This window comes from Lissotriton helveticus, chromosome 3_1, assembly GCF_964261635.1.
Source record: "Lissotriton helveticus chromosome 3_1, aLisHel1.1, whole genome shotgun sequence".
Lineage (NCBI taxonomy): Eukaryota > Metazoa > Chordata > Amphibia > Caudata > Salamandridae > Lissotriton > Lissotriton helveticus.
The window spans coordinates 1,784,349,037-1,784,370,949 of record NC_136061.1 but is presented as its reverse complement, the minus strand read 5'-3'; the positions used below and the strand labels follow the sequence as shown (position 1 = coordinate 1,784,370,949).

Here is a 21,913-nt window from a genome sequence, read left to right as displayed (position 1 = left end):
TAGTAGACTCAACGATGTAGGAGTGACTGGAATGGCACTTAAATGGTTAACGTCTTTTTTAGAAAATAGAGTCTTTTAGTCTTTGAGGATGATATTTCGTCCAAACAAATGCCCCTTACATGTGGAGTTCCTCAGGGATCAGCACTGAGTCCCACCTTATTCAATATTTACATGAGCTCCCTGGCACAAATAGTCATTCTGTTTGGGGTACAGATTGTCACTTATGAGGACGACACTTAGTTGGTCGTCTCCTTGAATAAAAATGACAACTCTGGACTGGGCTTAACCTCCTGTCAAGAAAAAGTAGTGGATGGACACCTCATATCTGAAGCTTAATGGGAAAAAACTGAGATTATGCTCCTTGCCAATTGAGCACCCCTCAAGATAGAATCCTTTTGGGCCAAATGTCTGGGCCCTCCTCCTGCCCCGGAAAAGCACATAAAAAGTTTAGGGGTTGTGCTTGACTCTAACCTGGATTTTAAGGAACAAGTCCGGAAAATAGCAGCCACCTGTTAGGACCTTCAGAGGATGATCAGGAAATCCTTCCTTTATTACCGTTCATGGCTAGAAGGCTGCTAGTTCAAGCACTGATTCTGTCATGGCTTGACTATGGAGCCCCACTTTCTACAACCAAAATATTACAGACAGTTCAAAATTGTGCAGCCCAGTTGCTCCTAAATGTCCCGAAACGTTTCTCAGCCAAACTTGCTCTTGCCTCTCTGCATTGGCTCCCGATTCAGTAGAGGATTTAGTTTAAGGCTATGTGCATTGCACACAAAGCTCTTTCTAGAAAAGGATCCCTGATTTTTCGTGCGATGATCCATCCTTAACAGCCCAAAAGAACTTTAAAATGAGAAAGTAAACATCGGATGACAGTTCCAAAAATTAAACGAATGAGAAGTGGAGGTCGCCTTTTGTCATACAATGTTGCCAAAACTTGGAATCATCTCCCCCTCCACACTCGTTCACAATCAAACTACAAGAATTTTCGTAAGCAGCTAAAAACTCTCATTTTGCCTTGATATGTCTTGAATCAGGTGTCTGCGTAACTATGAGCGCTGGGATACCTTAGGGTAACCAGGCGCTTTACAAGTGCTACCTCATTCATTCAATCATATACATGAAACAATTACAGGGGAGGCATCAAAACTTAACAAGTTAGGTCTCACTTCCATTTCCACCCAGCTGAGCTCGAACTGTAGGTTTGATCTGAATGATTGATTAAGCATCATAGGCAACTAAATGGAAGTAGAACGACTGAGTAAGTGGGTGATATATTTATCAAAGATTTACGAAGATATTACACCACCTGAGTAAGTAGTGATGGCATAATTAGAATGCCTGAATGTGCTAAAATAGAAAAACTAGCAATACTAGTAAGTTTTGGCTAATGTGGAGATATCAGTATTATAAGGGAAATCCTCAAGCTATAAAAAAAATGGACTCAAATCTGGAGTCGACAAGCTTAGGTTAGGCGTTCATGATTACACAACACAATGCCTGAATGATGATGCGGATGACTGATGTTCTTCATTCTATATCTAAAAAAGTATGGATAATTTTTAATGGCCAGTTTGGTAATGGGCTGGTGTGGGCTGCTGCTTAGAAGATTCTGAAGTAAGTTTGGGTTGCTTTCACCACATCCGCCCCACCAAGTATGTGATCCATCTATGGTGTAATTTAAGCCACACCTCAATTAATCACACAGCTTTGGGGAAGAGGGTTAGGGCTTTGATGAATGGAGGGGTAATGGGATTTGGGGATAGATTTGATAAAGACAAATACTACAACAGTTGGTCAACATTTGTGTGGGCAATAAGCAGCACACAGCATTCGCCTTCAGTCTGTTGTTAGGAGACAAATAAATGAGTATGACAGAGTACAGATACATGTATTGCAAACAGTCCTTCTGCCCCCTAGATCCAATTTACCATATATCTAAATGTTCTGTCTTCTAGGTTAGGGAGTGAACTCACCCACCCACTTCTCTCAGTTAATAATGGATGAATATCCTGAGCAGTTAATGTCCAGAATTATTGCGAACAGTCCACAATCGCAGTCATCCTCAGAGTTCTCTACAGTTCTTTATTTTCTTTTAATGTAATTCAATGTAATTCAACAAAGGTGAGGTTTCAAGCCATTCTAGCCAACACCTTTTTCATCTATTAGGAGTAAACCACAGACGTCTTCAGGGCTAGAGGTATTAAGATGAAAACGATACCAAAATGACATGTCAATATTTCTAAAATAAAAAGATTGACAATAAAACAAGACATAGTTATTGAATATAGAAATCAAATAGCAGAAACCAATACACCAAGATTTTTAACAAGGTGAATAAGAAAACAGGGACAATAACACCCACAAGCAGGACATGCCAAGCCACAAGTGCCAATGCCACCAAAGTCGTGAAAAGAACCATATGTGTGAGTGATAAAGAGAGACTCCAACAAAGAACTCTAGAGTTTATTGATTAACGAATGGGAGGGAGGGTGCTGCTACTGCTCGAAGAGCCAGGTCTTAAGTAGCTTCCTGAAGGAGAGATGGTCCTGGGTCAGTCGTAGGTGGGTGGGGAGGGAGTTCCACGTCTTGGCCGCCAGGTAGGAGAAAGATCTTCCTCCGGTGGTGGTTCTGCAAATCCGTGGGACGGTGGCGAGGGCGAGGCTGGTGGATCAGAGCTGTCGGGTGGGTGTGTAGAACGTGAGGCGGGTGTTGAGGTATTTGGGGCCCATGTCGTGGAGAGCCTTATGAGCCTGGGTGAGGAACCTGAACGTGATCCTCTTGCTGACGGGGAGCCACTGCAGGTCTTTCAGGTGGGCAGAGATGTGGCTGTGTCGGGGATGTCCAGGATGAGTCGTGGAGAAGTGTTCTGTATGCGCTGGAGTCTTTTCTGTAGTTTGGCTGTGGTTTCAGCATAGAGGGCGTTCCCGTAGTCCAGTCGGCTGGTGATGAGGGCTTGGGTGACCGTCTTTTTGGTTTCGGTGGGGATCCACCGGAAGATCTTTCGGAGCATGCGCAGGGTGTTGAAACATGATGACGAGACGGTATTGACTTGCTTGGTCTTCGTGAGGGAGGAGTCCAGGATGAAACCCAGGTTGGGTGCATGGTCCGTGGGCTTGGGGGCGGTGCCCAGTGCAGGGGGCCACCAGGAGTCGTCCCAGGCGGAGGGGGATGGTCCGAGGATGAGGACTTCCGCCTTGTCTGAGTTCAGTTTCAGACGGCTGAGCTTCATCCATTCCGTGACATTTTTCAATCCTTCCTGGAGGTTGGCTCTGGCGGTGGCGGGGTCGTTGGTGAGGGAGAGGATCAGCTGGGTGTCGTCAGCATAGGAGATGATGTTTAGGTTGTGTTGGCGTGCGATGGCTGCGAGGGGGCTCATGTAGACGTTGAAGAGGGTGGGGCTGAGTGAGGAGCCTTGAGGTACGCCGCAGATGATCTTGGTGGCCGCTGAGCGGAAGGGAGGGAGACGGACTCTCTGAGTTCTGTTGGAGAGGAAGGAGGTGATCCATTCCAATGCCTTTCTTGGATCCCGGCGTGGTGGAAGCGTTTTTTAGGGTGTGGTGGCAGACTGTGTCGAATGCGGGCGATAGGTCGAGGAGGATGAGGGCAGCAGTTTCCCTGTTGTCGAGCAGGGACCTGATGTTGACGGTGGCTGCTAAGAGGGCGGTCTTGGTGCTGTGGTTTGCTCGGAATCCGGACTGTGATGGGTCCAGGGAGCCGTTTGTCTCGAGGAAGGTGGTTAGCTGTTTGTTGACGGTCTTCTCGATGACTTTAGCGGGGAATCGGAGGAGCGAGATGGGGCGGAAGTTCTTGAGGTCCGTTGGGTCCGCGGTGGGTTACTTCAGGAGAGCGCTGATCTCCGCATGCTTTCAGTTCTCCGGAAAGGTGGCAGATGCGAAGGAGTTGTTAATGATGTTCCGGAGTTGGGGTGCGATGATGGAGTCGGCTTTGTTAAAGATGTGATGAGAACGGGGGTCGGCTGGAGAGTCGGAGTGGATGGTGTTCATCAAGCTGATGGTGTTTCAGTGCTGACGGGGGTCCAGACTCAAAGGGTGGTGGTGGGGGGCGTTGGTTCGGTGGTCGGGTGCGTGGTCTGGGCGCCAAAGCTGTTGTGTATGTCGGCGATCTTGTGGTGGAAGAACGAGGCGAGTGCGTCGCAGAGGTCTTGCGAGGGCGTGATGTCTTTGTTGCTGGCGCTGGGGTTGGAGAGCTCTTTAACGATGCTGAAGAGTTCCTTGCTGTTGTGGGTGTTGTTGTCTAGTCGTTCTCTGAATGCTGTCCTTTTGGTGGTGCGGATCAGCTGGTGGTGTTTGCGGATGGCGTTCTTGAGGGCTGTCATGTTTTCTGTTGACTGGTCGTGGCGCCAGGCTTTCTCAAGGGTACGGCAGGATTTCTTGGAGTCTTTGAGGTCGTTGGTGAACCACGAGGCTTTCTTGCTTCCGGGTCCGCTGGGAGGATTCTTCCGCGGTGCAAGGGCATCGGCGCATTTGGTGAGCCACTGTGTAAGTTTGCGGGCTGCTTCGTTAGAGTCTGTAGTGTTGGTGGGAGGGTTTTGGCTCAGGGAAGTGGTGAGCTGCTCGGTGGTAATCTTGCTCCAGCTCCAGAATACCACCAATTGCGAGGTATTGGACTTCAATATACGTTCTGCTTCACTGCAAATCCTTACACCTAAATTCATACATAGGGGTCGGATCCATCGATTCCGAGCAGTTTTGTAGGCTGGTCAAAAGAAAAGTAGATGGACATCATTTTCCTTGGCCTTCAGTGTGCAAAGGGTACATAAGTCCTTTTCTTTGGAGCCCCCCATCTAGACGTATATGCATTTATTTGCAATATTCCATATCTAAAATTTAAAAATAAAGATTTCGCTAGCGGGGGGCCTATCTCATCCATAAAGGGTTCGACAGAGCGTCATCTTTGAATGTTAGGAACTTCAGGGTGAGTGATCCCATAGATGAACTATGTAGTAGTTGATTATTCATGTAGGACCAGAAGGTGGACTTTAAGAGCTTCTTGCAGAGAGGTGTCAATTTTGAGGCCTCTTCCCAGTAGTAAGTTAAATCTAGCTTATTCACCAAGGATGAAATGTGTTTTAGCCGGGGGATAGAAAAACCAAAGGTGGTGATGGACGGAGCGTGTTTTTGCATTAGCCAGGGGATATTCTTATGCCCATTGATCTGCATGATCTCTACCATACCATCTCTATAATTAATCAGCTCTGGAGTGGTCCATATCCTTATCCAATATAGTAAGGGTCTTAAAACTGCTAAGTGGTCAGTACGTTTAATGTTAGTGTACAAAAGTAACGGTATTAGGGGTGTTCTGGTTGGAATTTTCAGTAATCTCCGTATAAAATTGTTTTCCTCCGGTTCAAAATTCTTTTTGCAAAACGGACCCCAAATCTCGGCCCCGTAAAGTGCCGCTGATTGGGCCTTAGCTTTGAACACTGCCAAGGCAGGTGAAATAGCCTTAGGCTATATCCATGCCTTTTAAGTATTGGGAGTCAATTTTGGTGAATGGACTTTACTTTGTTGGGAGCTGTTGGCTCCATCCTCAAAGGCTCCAGCACCTTGGGGACCTTTTGCTGCTCTTTTACTTTGCCTGAGCACCTAGGGAGCGCTGTATTCTGAATGCACCAAGGAAGTATGAATGTGTAGGGCGTGGCAGTGTTGTGCCTGATGAGGAAAGGGAATCCCTGGCGAGGGATCCCCCTGTAACACTGCCAAGAGCGGGTGCCCACCTCGCATTGATGCCACTGCGAGCGGGTGCCACCCCGCTTATATGTGATTTTAAATGCATGTGCCCACCCTGCGCCAAACCCTGCGCTCTTAATGGATGCGCGGGTGCCCACCCCGCGGCTTTGCCCGTGGTTACTGTGATCCCCAGTGGGTGCCATCCCGCTGAGCATTTTCTAATGATAGAGGGAGCCTACCCCTCGTTCTTGCACCCGAGACTCACCGCCGCAGCCGCGGGCGGACAGGAAGTCAGGCACTATAGTGCCTGACGGCGGGTGAGACTTCCGGTTTTGAAGGGAAGTCCTTCAAGCAGCCCAGAGAGTAATGGCGCCTGCCTGTGTGGGGCTCCCATGCTGAGGGAGAGCCCCGCAGGTGCAAGAAAATGCAGCTCGGAGGCGGAGGGGGGAGCGAGGCACATTGCCGGTGCCTGCCCCCAACCGCAGGGTGAAGATATGAGGTCGGTATACAGGGCTCTCGTGATGGAGAGAGCCCCACGTTGAGGAAGCCCCACATCCTACAGAGCCCCCACAGCCAGTGAGTAGAGGTGGTTGGGGGGGAGACGAGGTCGGGGCACAGTGTTGATGGACCAGTCATGAGCGGCCCCACCTGGCAGTGGGCCACTCCAACGATGAGCATAGTTGGTTCCTGGGCTAGAGGGGCCCGGGGTTTCCCCAGTCGAGGGTCCGTGTTATTTCCAACGCTTGTGGACATGTTCAGAGCCTATGTGGCTCCAACGTTGGGCGCATAATGAGTTTAGGAGCCCGAGTGCTTCCAGGAGGGGCATGTCTTGTTTACAGAGCCTGCGTGGCTCTACTCTGGCCTCGTATATTTACGGCTCCAGTGTTTGGGGGCTTGATTATTTTCAGAGCGCTGGTGCGCCCCACGAGGGCATGTGTTGATTTTAGAGCCAGATGGCTCCACTGCCCCTAAGCTATTCCTAGAGCCCGAGTGGCTCCCACATGTTTTTGGCCCCAGTTTTGCCTCATGCTTTCAGAGCCAGATGGCTCCCACCTGTGGCGCAGTTTTATTCCTAAGGAGCTAGTGTGCTCCTGGGCACAGTTGATTTCAGAGCCTAGAGGGCTCCAACGTTTGGCGCAGCTGGCTCAGAGGGCCAGGGAGGACCCAGACCGCAGTTTACTTCTCAGCTGCCCAGCAAGTAGTGGGCAGCTGCACCGTTTAGGCGCAATCTGAGTGAGAGTCCCTGGGAGGGACAGAAGTGGCACAGTGGTGCCAGGCCTTCCACAGCTGCACAGCACTTAGTGCCAGCTGCAGAGTTTAGGCCCTGTTCTTGTTCTCAGCTGCCCAGCAAGTAGTGGGCAGCTGCAATGTTTAGGTTTGCGGCAGTGGCGCACCGCTGACTGGCGCTGCGTTGACAGCGCACCCTGACATTCGGGATACAGGGCATTTGAGCCCCTTCATGAGATGACCAGTTGGCCAGGGGGTTGGTATATGGATAGGGCGCAAGGCCCTAATGTGATTACTTACTATGTTTGTGATGATAATGGCCTAATGTGATTTATGTGCTAGAGTGATGTAGTGCTAGGAAATGTATTGTTTATAGTATGTTTTGCGCACCCTGTATCTGATACCTCTAAAACTGTGGTTTATGATTATGAGGTTGTTTTACCTATGTAGGTTTGTGCTAGTGAGATGTTTCACTCTGTGATGTCCGCCCCTAATGAGAGTTATACTAAGGAGGTAGGGTCTAATGTGTTTAGACTAGTGAGAGATGGCATAATGTGTTTATGCTGGTGAGGTTGGCGCAGAATGTAATTCGTGCCTGAGGTGACTGTGCATAATGTAGTTTATTTTACAGGTTGAGGTGGAGTACAGTGATTACCAGTAGTTGCTGGTTGTAGGTTTATGATCTATGTTACTTGTACCAATTTCTGCTAAGTGCTGATTCTGACAGTGGCCCACGTGGCCCTGTCCCGTGTAAATATTCCCTTGTGAATATTGCCCGTGCCAGTTGGCACAATGTATATTGTGTGATTACTATCTGATGTGTTTTGACAATACAAAAGATATTTTTATATAACCTTGTGTGGAGTTCCTTTTGTAGTGTGCCTGGAATGTTGTTGCTGTGTGCGTGCGCAAATGCTTTACACATTTCCTCCGGGATAAGCCTGTCTGCTCGTGCCAAGCTACCAAGGGGGTCAGCAGGGGTTATCTTTGGAGTGTAACTTCTTTGCCCTGACCCGAGTGGTGGTTTCTGCCTGGCTTTGGCGCAAGCCTTAGCCAACCAGAAATCCCAGTTCTAACAATCATGCAAAGTGAAAAGCAAAGAAACAAAGAAGCAAAAGTCTGAAAGTAAGAGCATAGGTCCCGCATAACCTATTGATGCCAGTAAAAAATGGCGAGACTCACCAAATTCGAAAGACCATACATTTAAGTCCAAAAGTAGCAACAACAAGAATTCAATATCGGCCTGAGTGGCTCCAAATATAATGGGAATATACAGGTAAACTGTAACTGCTTTTGTGCAAGGCACAATAGAAGCTTGTAGTTATAAGCGATAGATACAAACAATTCCACTATAATATCATATTCAAAAGGTAACCGTCCAAAGCAAAACAGCCATACTCACATAAAAAAGGGTAGGAAGGTATCATATGTTACCTCTCAGTAACAAGCCACTGGCAAACAGCACTTCTCTTAGTTAATATGACTGTAAAAAGAATTTTTTTACTGTATTGCAAAATTGTGTGGTCCGTCTGCATTCTCCTCAGGAATGTCTAGAAGACATGCAGGCCTATGGCTAAAGCACACTGGCTGGTTACACAAAATGGCCACCAGCCACATGGTCAGAACAACAACATTTACCAAGGAGGCATGGCCACAAACCGAGAAGACATGCAGTCCTATGTCAAAAGCTTACTAGCTAGCTACACAAAATGGGCGTCAGCCACATGGTCAGACAACAACAACAACCAGCAAGAAGGCATGGCCACCAACAAAGAAGACATGAAGACCCATAGGGAAAGCACACTGGCTGGCTACACAAAATGGCCGCCAGCCATTTGGTCAGACAAGAACAACAACCAGCAAGAAGGCATGGCCACAAACAAAGAAACATGAAGACCGATGGGGAAAGCACACTGGCTAGCTACACCAATTGGCCACCAGCACCATGGTCAGACAACAACAACAACCAGCAAGGAGGCATGGGCACAAACAGAGAAGACAAGCAGTCATATGACAAAAGCACACTAGCTGGATACACAAAATGGCTGCCAGCCACATGGTCACTACAACATCAACCAGCAAGAAGGCATGGCCACAAATAAAGAAGGCGTGCAGGCCTGTGGGGAAAGCAAACTGGTTAGCTGAAGACTATGGCTGCAAGGTCAGAAAATAACAACAACCAGCAAGGAGGCATGGTCGCAAAAGGGAGAAGAGGCCTATTGCAAAAGCACACTGCACATGGTCAGACAACAATAACCACAAGGAAGCACAGACACAAACAGAGAAGATATGCATGCCTATGACAAAAGCATACAGGCTGGCTACACAAAATGGACACCAGCCACATGGTCAGAACAACAACTAGCAAGAAGACATGCCCACAAACAAATAAGACATGAGCCTATGGGGAAAGCACATTTGCTGGCTACACAAAATGGCCTCCCGCCATATGGTGAGACAACAACCAGCAAGGAAGCATGATCACAAACAGAGAAGACTGCAGGAATATAGCAAAAGCACACTGGCTGGCTAAACAAAATGGCAGCCAGCCACATGGTCAGAACAACAACAACCAGCAAGCAGGCATAGTCACAAACAGAGCAGACATGCAGGCCTATGGGGAAAGCACACTGACTAGCCATTCAAAATGGCCGCCAGCCACTTGGTCACTCACAACAAACAGAAGGCCTGGAAAACAAAGAACACATGCAGGCACTAGGGTGGACACTGACTATACCAAATGGTCCATGTGCGCATGGCATAATGAACAACAAAGGCCTATACCATGCACACATACACTCACACACTGGTCAGAAAAAAGAGGCATGGTAACACAGAGAAGACAGCATTAATTTTGCAGTGACAAAGACAAAAATTAACAGGGCGAAAAGTTCACATCAACACACATCCTTCAAAGGCCTTACCTCATCTAAACACTGTTTGCAGGGAAAACAATGTGAAATACTACAAGAAACACATTTTGTATGTTAATCCAAAACCATCCATGGCCTGCATGATATTTTATTTCAACAGACACCACAGAAACAGTTGTTTTATGCACCCTTGAAGAGTACAGGGCCTTCTGGCTAGAAGGCCCACTGGCAGACTAGCCCACAAAATTAATTAAATCAATATTACAAATATACTAAAAAACAGGGATAACATATAGTAAACTGTGCAACTTTTTTCCTTCGCAAAAAAGAAAAATCAAATGCAAAAACATAACTAGACCCCTACTAAAACTGTAGGCCACCCACCACAATAAATGTTAAAAATCAAATAAAAGTACAAATAAATCCAGGTGCATGACCCCAGTCAAACAAATAATACCCTTATACACCAGTTTTTCATCTAACTTGTGATATATCAAAAACAAGGTCCTTAAATCCAATGATATATATGCAGCAGACAAGGAGAGTGATCCTTCCAGCTCCAAATCCCAATGAATAGTGACCAGGAGAGGGACAAAGCACTGGGAGGAGCCTTCTGGACAGGAACAGGAAGTTGGAGTCTCTGGGGCAATTCCTTCTGGTTTGGAAAATAAACGTTTAAAAAAATGGCTTTTCACACAAAAAAACAACTCCAACAGCCAGCTTAAGAAGAAAATCCACTCCAAATGCCTCTCAGCTGCATTCTCAAGCAGAAAAGCTGCTCACCCATTTTATTTGTTATCAGCACTAAGGATGCTAGATTTGTGCCGTTGTGGCCGGAAGCCATGCGAGTGAGTGCAAAGTCTTGCTAGCGGTTTGAGAAGTCTTGCGCATGCTCGCAAGTGGCCGAGGAGTCTTGCCACCAGCGGTTTGAGTGTCAAAAGAATACTCGAGCGCAAACAGAAAAAAGCCAGAATTCCACAAACTCCGTGAACTGAGTACCAGCTGGGCTTAATAAAAACTATTAAGCCCATTGTTAATAGCGTGGGATGGCCCATTTACGGCTGGACTTCCGATGCCATTTCCACCATTTTTTCTTGTTTTGCCTCTCATGCGCTGCCTGGTGGTCCTAGAATAGAAAGATATTCTTCACACACAGGCAGAAAAGTCCCAGTGCAAGAGGAACATTAGGTTTTCAACAGCAAACCATTCACTGGAAGTTGCTTTTTGGAAATGAAAAAACTGTCAGCGGGTTCATCACAGGCTGACCGGCACTGACAGATTTGTCTGAAAGTGATGGACAGGCAGGGAATTCTAAATTTTGCGGGCCACTGGTCCCACAGAGGCAGTGCCTCCACTCTGTCAGGCACTTGTCTGTTGGGCCACACAATTCTAAATGAGTGTCTGAGTGACTGAAGACGCAGAAAGTTAGCACTGCACTTGGAGGAAGAGCTAGACTTGAGGGTAGTAGGAACATAATTTAAAATGGTCATTTCCCTAGCTCTAAACTTTTGATAATAGGACAGGGTGACATTTGTGTAACTTCCTTAAGAGGGAATTTTGCAAACGTACCAACAATAATAAGAAATAAATCAAAATTAGGCAAAAGGGTGGCTTGAACTCTTGCTGTTTCTCGCGCATCATTAAGAGTCATGGAAATTGCTGTTTTTCCGATGGCCTCAGGCAAGTCTCCTATCGGAAACTTCCTCCCATCCTCTGGGAAGAAACGTATTCCAGGGGCTATTCTTTGGAGAGTGACTCCTCTGACTTCATTCCAGGCAGTTTTTTATGCTTGGAACCAACTTGCATACCAATGAAGACTGTGCATTAAAACTATGAATCTATCCCTCGTGTGCTGGAAATAAAAACGTACTTAGTCCGGTATATCTCTATTTGTAATCCATTGACACTCTCCTGGCTGGGCGTCAAGGGCATAGTTTAAAGAGATTCAGGGAGTGTAAATGTGAAATGTCCCAACTGAAAAAGCAATGGGCTGCTACAGGGTGGGCGGGGGTGAGATGACCAAGGTTTGAGATGGATTGTTTCTATGAGGAGCAGAGACTGTACTAATTTGCATTAGGTGGACCTCTGTCTAGAGTGGCACAGTGGGCTTCAAATAGTGGTTTGGAATGCTACCCAGAGAAATTTTCACTGGTTAAACTATTTGCAAGAATTAATTCCATCACCTTCGGGTGTTTGATTAGCCAATAGCATTCCGGGAAATTTGATGCTGGCACAGCTTTCATAGCCTATGGTCAAAATAAAGGACCCCCTGTAAATACTAGAAGTTCCTAGGACAGGGAAAATACAAATATGAAGAGTAACAATCCTAGGCAACAAAAAGGCAAAAATCACATATCAAGCCCTATGAACAAGACTTTGCTAACCATTTAGGCTCAGTGTACAACAGATTTAAAACTTTCATTTTATTGATATAATAATATATATAAAATTTTAAAATTCTAACACAAACATAAATCACTAGACAATAGTAGTACCACATAATGGACACTGTGAAACTGCGTGAAATTAGATAAAATCCAGTTATTACAACAACTTTGGACAAACAACATTATTTTTATGGCATGACAAACAGCAGGCAATAATAATGATCTTGTTGATATGAACAGAAGTGGCAAAAGAATGAAAGATCTTGATTTTCTCCAAAAGGGGGTGTAAATGTGAAATGTCCCAACTGAAAATGCAATAGGCTGCTGCAGGGTGTGCAGGGGTGAGATGACCAAGGGTTGGGATGGATTGTTTCTATGAGCTGCAGGGACTGTACTAATTTGCATTGGGTGGACCTTTGTCTAGAGTGGCACAGTATGCTACAAATAGTGGTTTTGAATGCGACCGAGAGCAATTTCCACTGGTTAAACTATTTGCAAGCATTCGGTCCATCCCCTTTGGGTGTTTGATTAGCCAATAGCATTCCAGGAAACTTGATACTGGCACAGCTTTCATAGCCTACCGCTGCCATGGTTTGTGATAACCAAAAAGAAGAAACTTTGCACCCATTCAAGGAGTACTTCTGGGGTGCAGATTTACAACTTTTTTGGTGAACCAGCCACTATATATTTTTTAGATCTAAAACCCTTACAAACAAGCCAAAGTTCAAAGTGAAACAAGAATGACCAGAAAAACCAACACAGATATAGCAGACCCAACTCAGGGCCAACAGATTCAACTACCAAACCAAGAATGCATTTGAGGGGTGTCACACCTCAAACACTATGCTGAAACTGCGCTTGTGCGGGTCCTACCTGCCCCAGGTAGTTCTTCCTGGAAACCCATGACTACAGTCCTGTACAACACAATGGCCAGGAGTCCCTGTCCTTGGATCACCTATTTGAAGTGGATTTTCACTGCAAGCACTCATTGCCATCTCTACTACAAGAAACCTTGGTGGTAGCATTGTTAAATCAGTGCATGGGGACAGGGCTCCCTAATTCTATTCCTTGCCTTTTACAAATCATTTGATCAAATGACTGACGGCCCCATGCACCAAGCACAAGTCATGCAGGCAAATTAATAGGGCAATCCAAGCAGGAGCTGAGCTACTGGTCTGTCTTGGAATGTATGACGTTACAACGCATGCTTTTACCACGCATGCTGTTACAACGCAGGTTTTACTACGCATACCATTACAACGCATTACACTTGGGGGTGCTGGATAGTGAATAGTTTAATTTACTATTCCAACTCCAGTCCCCGTGGATAGTAGGGAAGGTGTTGGATAGTAAATTAAACGTATTCCCTATCCTAGAGCGCCCCCCAGTGTAATGCGTTGTAATGGTATGCGTAGTAAAACCTGCGTTGTAACAGCACTGCGTGGTAAAAGTTTCGTTGTAATGGTTGTAAACCCTGTCTTGGCTCTAAGCCTTGATAACATTTGGCATGTATATCGTGCAACAAATATAATGTAAAAATATGATACAATCTCTTCAAAATCAAAATAAAGAATATTTCTCTATTACGCGGAACAATGTCAACTTAGTACATCAGATGATTCCACTGCATAGAAAGACATTTTATAAACATGATGTTTAGAAACATTTGTGGGTCATCTCCCAACCAGGAAGTTTTTAGTGAACCAAGAGGCAAGTCAGCACAAGTATAAGAGGTGCTTGTGCAGCTCACATACCGAACTCAAGAAGTTAAAAGTGCACCATATGTGATAATAAAGAAAAAGGAGGCTCTGTGAAATAAAATATGTGCCCAGGATCACACAATTTTGATAATCAGGGAAGCTGTTGTTTATTCCAGGTTATACAGTTTCATATTTTGAATTCAGCCACATGTGTATCTATATCTCTTTTCTTTTTACATTATAGGTCCCTGTTTTGTCTTTCATTCCTGGCTCACTACTTGAAAAAAGGACACAAAGATAACAGACCCAACTCAGGGCCCCAGAACCAACTGACAAGCCAAGAATGCATTTATTTGGGGGGTTGTCACACTTCAAACACCCTCCCCACCCTGAAGCTATGCCCCTGCTAGGAGTTTTGTTTTTGGAAAACAAAAAAATGTCAGCTAGTCCATTGTGACAGCATGGCAGGTTGGTGCTATGAAGTTTTGCAGGAAGCGCTTCCGCAGAGTCGGTGTGAGGGCTTTCCGCACCAATTCCCCACCAAGCAATGGAAAACTTTAAACTGTGTGGGTTGGCCACCGCTTGCTTGGCAATGGTGGTGCCTTCAATGCTTCATACTTAACAGCGGACCTGCCCGATACTACACAAAATAACAAGTCTATTGGAGCCCATCTCAAGCATTGAAAGTGCATAAATCAAACTAACTCTTTTAAAAACAAGCATCACTGGGGCATATTACCAAGCAATAGTGATAATTATCGCTATTGCTTGGTTAGAGACAAAATTTTACCGCTGAGCTGCGGCGATTTTTAGCGCAGATAAACATTGTTATTACCAAGGTTTATCGCAAATGCGATAAAAAACGGCCGCAATGCATGAATATCGTTGAAAAGTCAGCGATATTCATGCATTACCAAGCTAATGCTCTTAGCCATGTTATCCACCTCCCATTGGATAACATGGCTAAGAACTGCTCAGGGCAGGCTAAACGCGAATATCTCCAAAAGTTGGTAATAGGAGATAGCGATGTTAGCGACTGTTTCCAGTCGCTAACATCTTGGCACGCCCACTTTGCATGTAATTAGTGATAAATATCACTGACATGCAAAGTGGGGCCCAAGATGGTCGCTATCTCCTACTAGCTGTCGCTAACTGGTGTTAGCGACAGCTAGGTAATAGGGAGATAATTTTATCTCCGCTTTCTTGGCTTTTAAAGCCAAAAAAACGGAGATAAACCCCCTTGATAATATGCCCCACTGTCTTTCTTTTTTCTTTTTTTTTTACAGAGTTTTATATAGCTCAAACTTGACCCACAGGCATCGGATATCAAAGTGCTTTATAAGAGCACCAGTTGTGTTACATGAGGACACAATCTTTTTTTGTTGTTGTTAGGCACGGGTAGATTAAGTGATTTGCCCAGAATCGCAGGATGTTCAGCGTCATTGCCGAGACTCAAACACGGTTCCCCAGATTTGAGATCGATCACCCTAGCCGTTAGGTCAACTCCTCTCCTCATAGCAAAATATATTTTGCTTGTTTTTGCAATGAAGTATTTTTCCGGGACAGACTACCCATTCACAGTGGTATTCAACATTGCATGTGTGGTAAAAAATTTTATGTATGTTTTAACACTATGCTAGTGGTTTCGAAGTCTGCACCTGCAATAAGATGAGATGGAGAAAATACAAGCTAATGATATGAGGCAACTATGGTTTGAAGTATGCAATAAATAATAAAGGCTATATATGTTTGACTCGAAAAGCATATTGTGCATGTTTCTCATAGGTAACCCAAATGAATGCAATGGGGCTTCTAGCCTTAACTGTACACTTTTGTTTTGCAATTTCCATATTCTACCTTGGTCAGAAAATGTAACCAGTATAAATAATAAAAAATAAATTTAATTTTTTCATAAGGAAAACTGTACACAAGAAAGACATCTGTCCTTGTTTAGTTGAGTTGGTGTCTCAAACTGCCTAAGATACCCTATGACGCTGGATTTCCTGCACAGTGCAGATCATACCTGCAGGCCTAATGGCTGCACCATACAAAGATGGCTGCTATGTTAAAATTGTCAGTGAAATGTAGTAGCCTCCTTTGGCAATATTGTGAATGATTAACTAAGTTTTGTGGACTTCTTTGGCATTATTACGCTCTATGAATGAGTTGTCAAGGTTTCATCTGCAATTCTGACATGTGGGTTTTGATCACCGCTGGTCATTCTCTGATCTTTCAATGAGTTGTTGTGACTGTTAGTGACGAATGGCACCTGGATTAATAATTAGAAACTGACACCTAGAAAAGGTGTACAGACGCTCCTAATGTTATTTGTGTGGCGAACAGACAACTAATGAGTGAAATATCAAGAGATTTATTTGCCATACAAAGAGAAAGAGTTACCTCAAATAGGTGTAGAGGAGTGGCATGTTTGTGATAGACAAGTAGAGGATGTTTATCTAAGAGGGAAGAGATAATGGTGGCTATTGTGTGTAAGGGGTCAGATGTTTCAATAGTAGGTGCAGGACAAGGACTATGCATAACTGATGTTGGGAGATGGATGAATATAACTGATGTTGGGAACCAATATTGAAAAACACAGGTATATGAACTTCCTCTGAACTGTAGGCCAGCGATTGGCCATTGAAGCTGGCAGAGGATAGCTTTACAGCCCAAAATATTCCTTACTCCCATTTGTTGGACATAGTATGTGGGTGAGGATGTTTCTTGCAACAATGCCCATGAGTGCTTTGTCAGCCTGAAGTCCTTAGAGTGGTGTAGGCAAGGCTGAAAAGTAAAGGTAGGCTTCCACTACTGAGGGCACTTTTGTCTCTTGTGTGATATGTAAATGAGTAAACCTGATTACTTAATTGGCCTATTGATGTTTGGGTTCCAGGCTTCTCCTGGATCTGGACAGAGAACTCACTGCTGCTCTCACTTCTGGGATTGAGGCTCCTGCAACTCACCAACAACATCTGCCTCTGATATACATTGGGCATGATCAAAGAACTAGCCCAGAAGACACTGACCAACCATGGAAGACCACTACGGGTAAGGATCCTGGTTCATCCGGTAGAAACATCTCGCTGGCTAACGAACAACCACTTTCATGGAATGGACTCTCAAAACTTTTTCTTAGAAAATTGCAACTGGCCTTTGAAATTTGCCATTTGCCACCCTTATATCACACTCCCACCCTGTTGTGAAATTTTCTCACTGACCTTTGACATTTCTCCTTTGCAATACTATACTCTAGATCTGTTAGTAGTCCCATCGTGGGACTCATAATCATTAAAGGATCAGCACATGATGCATGGATTGCAGGAGCTTTTTTTACGAATGCATCTAGTGACGTGAGTGAGTGCGATGCTATAGTATGTTGGGAACTCAGTACTGGTGCATCACCAGCTTTCAACTGGTCACCCTTAATGGAGCACACAGCAGACGACTTCCTCCATACCATGCTTTAGACAATTTTAAGTAGAACGGCTGAAATGTTTTATTGCCATATAACTTTACTGCAGTTCCATCAGGGCACAGGGACCTTCTTGCCGCATGAACCAGTGCACTTTTAAGGTGGAAGAAGGTCCCCTGGCCCTGATGAATTTGCCAGAAACTGATATGGCAACGAAACATGTCAACCGTTCTACTTAAAATGGTCTAAAGCATGGTGTGGTTTTAATTATGAGTGCAGGCACTACAAATTAAAGACATATGCAGAGCGCTTTTCAGCAACTCTTTTTTAACTTTTTGTGCTTGTGAAGAAGAAGTTTCCCTCCCTTTTGCGAGGATTCATAGGGAGCTGATAAGATGTACACCATACACAAAGAATAGTGTTTAGGTTGCACTCATCTAAGATACTTCCACACGTGTTTTGGGTGATGGTTTCGTACCCTAAAATTGGAAAGTACTGATAATGAGAGAGTGAGCAATTTGGAGAGAACCTTCCAATCACTCCCTGGTGGTTGCTTATGTGAGGCACTTCCTATTATCACACATCTTTTCTTCATTGATGTATGTTGCAACACGATGCACCTAGCCTGTTTTACAATTGTGTTAAAAGCACAAATAATGGGTGGGTTCATAGGTATATACTAGAACTTTCCCAGATGGAAATCGAGTAGTGGGATACTCAATAATATTTAACTTGATATGTAATGTGCGACAAGGGCTTTACTGTGTGTTACTTATACACCTTTTCTATACCTGGCACATGTTGGGGCAGTTCTGAGGAAAGGTTTTCTCAGCTCTTAGTCTTAGTCTAAAGGTCAGTATAGATCCAGAAGCTTGCGTGGCACTCTTTGAGCTCTTTAGAAAGAGTCAGGGTACCGGTACTGGCAAGTAGGGACCGGTGTTTATAAGGATAGCGTCTTTAATTGCTCACTCATTGATTTTGTAGAAGTGGAAAACATCTAGGGTTCCAACATACCAAGATTGGTTCAATAAAATGCTTAGGACAAAAAATGTTTGAGGAGGTGTACGCAAGACGGGTGGGGGGATTATAAAGATTCAATGCTTTTTGGCAGTTGTTGGAGTTAATACAAAAGGCAGACCCTGACTCTGGAGCTGTGCAATTGGTTATTGCATAAGGGCAATTCAACAGCTACCACCGATCAGCAAGTTTCTAAATACGGATAGGCAGAAATGACGTGTACATTTGAATATCTTGTTTTATGGTTGTGGCATTCTTCTATCTCCTGATTGGGAGCCGGGGGCGTAGGGCCACTCCCGGTATTAAGAGCAGTGTTAGTGATCAAACTGACTCGAGCAACTTGTTTTTATTACTCATTGCTTCTATCATATGTATACTGTATACTTTTCTATTAACTGGCTCAATAAAGTAAATTCACAAATAGTGATTCAGTGAGGCCAGATGGCACTTTACTGATTGCTGCTGTTATAGTTGTACTTTATTTTTCTTCTAATCACTGAATGAACGAAGCAATGGTAAAATTGGAAATTTAATGTGTCACAATGGTATTTTACTGCTACTCTGCATTTCATTATTGTTGTTTTTTAAAGGATCAGATATCCTAAATTGTATGATTGACTGTCTACCTTCTTTTTAGATCAAGCCTAGCGCAACGCGCATGCGCTGCTCTAAGAAAACGACCTTTTGGAGTCGCTCTGGCCTTTTCACACGCTTGTGCATGTGAAAAGGCCTACGGCTTGCGGTAACGAACAGCGGCGCGCACCGCTGCAGCACTTTCACTTTTGCCGCTACTTGGCTGCGCATACACCACTCGTGGGACGCTGCAGCTGCTTCCACTTTTGCCGCCACGCTCCTGTGTTTGTTTGTTTTTTCACTGCTCCGAGGGGCTTCCTTGTATCAGCCTGACTGCATGCTTGTTTTTAGGTCTCGCTGGTGTTAGCAGCGCATAGCGCTGCACCGGCGACAGACCTATTGTTGTGGGTTTCCTGGGAATGGCTGAGAGGGGGTGGTTATGCGCATTACCTCGGCGATTTCGCCTGGAGGACGCGCTTCTGCTGGCGGGCTGACTCTCTTGGGTACTCGCGCTCACACATGCGCTTACACACACACACACGCGCTCACACACACACACACGCGCGCACACACCCCACACACACCTCACACACACACACACACACCCACACACACACTCCTCACACACACACACCCACACACACACACACACACACACACACACCCCACACACACACCCACACATCCTACACACACACACCCCACACACATACCCCCACCACACACACACCCCACCCACCCCCACACACACCACACACACACACACACACACACTCATTATTTGTTTTCTTCTTTTTTTGAGGGGGTGCCACACACACATACCCCCACACACACACACCCCACACCCACCCCCCACACATACCCCCCACACATACCTCCACATACACACACCCCACACCCACCCCTCCCACACACACCTCCCACACATACCTCACACACCCACACCTCCACCCACACCCAAACACCCCACACACCCACACACACACCTTACACACCCACACCCCCACCTACACCCACACACCCCACACACTCCTACCCGCACACACCTCACTCCCCCCACACACACACACACACACCTCACAGACACACCCCAGACATCCCCCACACACACCTCCCCCCTCCCCCCCACACACACCTCTGACACACACCCCACACACACACACACCTACCCCCTCCCCCCCACACACACACACCTCTGACACACACCCCCCCCACACACACACACCACACACACCTCACACACACACACACACACACACACGCCCGCACACACACACGCGCGCACACCCCCCCCCCTCCACTCACTCACTCACCTGGCTCTTTTGTCGCGACTCCCCTGGTATCTCCGCCGCATCGCCTGGATTGCATAATTCAAACGGCACCCAACAGCCGTGCGCCGAGACTGAGTGGAAGCAGAAGCCGCGTCCCCAGTGCACCCCTTGCCTGTAGCAGCCGCCTCTGCTGACCCGGAAACGCTCCAGCTGGCTCCCCACCCCGGTACCCGGATGTGGGAGGTAGCCACGGGTACGTCATTGGTTTTTTTGTTCTTTGCGGCTCGGCCGCGCGGCTAATGCTTGTTCAATATTTGTTGTAGTTTTGTTTTAAGTACCCTTCAGGGCGTTTCTCACAGGTGTATTTTATGCTTGTTATACAGACACATTATTCTGAGTTTTTGGAAAAATTGACACCGTCTGATCATCTGAAATAGGAGTGAAGTTTGAGTGTGACTTGTTGTACTGCAATGACTCTACATGTCATTCCAGACCACATGATACAGCAGGAGACCTCTCAAGCTGCAACTCTTCTCAGTGCTTGGAGACCCGTCTGCCAGCAGCGCCTTCTACTCACTGATTGTAGTGAAATATTCCACTATCTGTGAAGCGCAGCCTTGTGTGTGTGTGTGTGGCTGACAGAAATCGAAAGTACAGCACACTGTGGAATTAGAGTATGATTACGGCCATTCTCCAGAGGAAGCCTGCTGCTAGCGGTGACGTCATACTTCAGTGACTTAGTGCACGGCTGTTTGCTGTTATTCCAGGTTCAGGTCATTGGTGTGTTGTGCAAACACCGCTGTGACCCAGCTGGCAGCTGAGTGAAGTGTTGGCGCCAAGTCATATATAACCTAGCGCAAGCTCTGCTTGGGGTGAGTGAGACGTCAGTAGGAAGGCCTGTGTCATGCAGAACAACAACACAACAGGTATTTACTGACTGGAAGTAGGAGCCGCTGGGGAAGGAGCCACGGAGGACAGGCATGCTGTATCTGAGAGCTGTGTTCTAAAGAGAAATTGTATAAAACAGCTTTGAGACGTGAACAATATTAATACAGTCTTTTATGTATCACTAGATGTTACTGCTGTGTGACTACCACTGTTAATCAATAGATGATGTTACTATTCAGCTCAGCTGTACTCAATTTATCATTCTCAGAAATATAAAATGCAGAGTCATTCCTACTGGGACTTAATCATGAAAACCATAAACTATGCCAAGGTTGCCAGATGATTCGATGTCAGTAGAGACTGTGTTTACGCACGGGTCGGAATTACGAGCTTGAAGGCATTTAAGCTTCCGATAATTAGTGTTAAATTTCAGCAGGTCAAACCTGACGAAATTTAACAGGGACATGTGGTATTTACCATATCATGTGGCGTTTGGCGTGTTAAACACAAAGTCCATGTTAATCCCCATTAACTCGGAATAGGTATTCTTAATCCACCCATATCCCGTGGTATCCTTATCAGTGCTGTCGGTGATAACACCCTGGCTCGTAATTAGGCCCTATGTTACAAACGTATGTATGCAGCAGATTCAGTAACCCACTATGCTGCCTTACTGTTTTCAAGTGACTGCCCTTAGGAACTGCTGCTATTTTTGCTCCACATAAATCATTAATATTCATTACTGCGCCATTATTGTCGGAAACCGTCTGGCCACAACCAGCCCCTCAGCAGTCAGTGCGCTACCGACCAGATTACCACACACAGTCTCATCAAAATAGAGTCGCCACGTGCAGCATCACTTGCACTATGGG

At 45.7% G+C, this 21,913-nt stretch overlaps 1 protein-coding gene across 1 annotated transcript in view; it reads left to right on the top strand.

Annotated features, from left to right (window-relative positions):
* LOC144825147 (pancreatic secretory granule membrane major glycoprotein GP2-like) overlaps nucleotides 1–17,187 on the top strand; it is a 142,771-nt gene extending 125,584 nt beyond the window's left edge. Inside the window, exon 8 of the mRNA XM_078684018.1 lies at nucleotides 16,774–17,187. The gene's annotated coding sequence lies outside the window, so the exon portion shown is untranslated. The remainder of the gene's footprint in view (nucleotides 1–16,773) is intronic.
* Nucleotides 17,188–21,913: the final 4,726 nt, after the last annotated feature.